We start from the raw sequence: 1,599 nt of genomic DNA, 5'->3' as shown, positions 1-1,599 counted from the left end.
TAAACCCGTTGCTACAGGCCTTCAATCTCTTTACTTTAGTAGAGATTTTATTGATGAGACACATGTACGCTATAAAAATATAAGTACTGTTCAATCTTGATGCATACTTTAGGTTTATCAGTGATTGAGAATATTGACCAGAATAAATTTCATGACTTCATTAAATTTGAACTCCCATTCTTTACACCGAGTAATGTGTTAAATAATGTAATACGTGGAAGTGTGTAGATACCTGTAAATCTGTCTCTGAGATTTTTAAAATAAGGACAATGTAGGAGAAAATGTTCAGAAGTTTCAATCTCATCATAGTTACAAATCATAGTCTTTAAAAGATTAATTCTGTTTCATAAATCTACAAAATGAAATGTAGGCTAAAGTTTACAAAATAAATCTCAGTTTATTTTTTTTTAATACAAAGGACCTGCGTCACAGTAAAGAAAGCAATTGTATTTTCCTACTGAAATTATTCTGTTGTTGTATAAAAAATATCATCACATGTAAAATTGTGTTATATTTATATGTGAAGTACGGCTTCCTTCTACAGATTGAGGCAATGGGACTGTACCCCCCCCCCCTTCTTTGGATAGGAAAAGAACAATTCTATGACGTCATCTATGACGTTTTATGCGTTTTCGGTAAATTCTCATATGGTGTGGCTTCGAAAAATATTTTATAAGAAGACTCTGAAGGTAATTTTTCTAAAATAACTTTCTTTAAATTAATTTTTTCCCTGAATCAACCTCGGCCTGGAAGAAAGCTGTAAGAGGTGGATGTTAATTCGAAAGCCCGATTTCAAATAGTTTGGAGTACAGAACTCATTTTGTTTTTGGTCCAGCATCGTTATTATAAGTATAATTAAGATTAAATTGTGAAATATTTTTATAAATATGAATTAAGAATTCAAAAAGATACTTTAAATATACGTCATGTAATTAAATATACGTATGTGTTTTGACTCATCACATTAAAGAGGAAGAATAAACTGTATATGAATTATCTATAATTAACCCCAACCCCCCGTGACACTATGAAAAAAAACGGCACAATATTTATTCATAATTTTAGCTACAGATCTGTAGCTCTCCGAAAAAATATATTGATAGACCGGAGAGCTACAGTGCCACCCATTGAAAAAACTGTATTTTATTGCGCACAAAAAAGTGCGCTCGGTTCTCGATTTATTTCTCCATGTTTTTAAAACTGTAATCTCAAAATATTACTAACCGTGTGATCCTAACATATTGTTTGGCTGTTTCCACTACCAAACATTCCTCATAATTGTTGTTAATAGTCCTCCTGACCCTGATATTGTAATCATCGAACATTTCGCTTATTTATACTGCCATTTTGGTTTCAAAGATAATTCGGTCCAATATGCTTCGTTCGGATGTCAACTACGAGAGTACTTGATAGAAGATAAAGGATTTTTTTGAAATCTTTCCTTATGAGGTAAGAATTTGGAAGAATTAATTAAGAACCGAGCGCACTTTTTTGTGTGCAATAAATATACAGTTTTTCCAATAGGTGGCACTGTAGCTCTCCGGTCTATCAATATATTTTTTTCGGAGAGCCACAGATCTGCAGCTGTCATAAAGTTGT

At 32.2% G+C, this 1,599-nt stretch overlaps 1 protein-coding gene across 1 annotated transcript in view; it reads left to right on the top strand.

The window, feature by feature from the left end:
• Positions 1-668: 668 nt before the first annotated feature.
• LOC134234314 (uncharacterized) overlaps positions 669-1,599 on the top strand; it is a 45,476-nt gene continuing 44,545 nt past the window's right edge. Inside the window, exon 1 of the mRNA XM_062716364.1 lies at positions 669-689. The gene's annotated coding sequence lies outside the window, so the exon portion shown is untranslated. The remainder of the gene's footprint in view (positions 690-1,599) is intronic.

This window comes from Saccostrea cucullata, unplaced genomic scaffold (genome assembly GCF_032062105.1).
Source record: "Saccostrea cucullata isolate Sc308-1 unplaced genomic scaffold, CSIRO_AGI_Scuc_v1 ctg783, whole genome shotgun sequence".
NCBI lineage: Eukaryota > Metazoa > Mollusca > Bivalvia > Ostreida > Ostreidae > Saccostrea > Saccostrea cuccullata.
The sequence above is the reverse complement of the archived record's forward strand: the minus strand, read 5'-3'. Positions and strand labels throughout refer to the sequence as shown.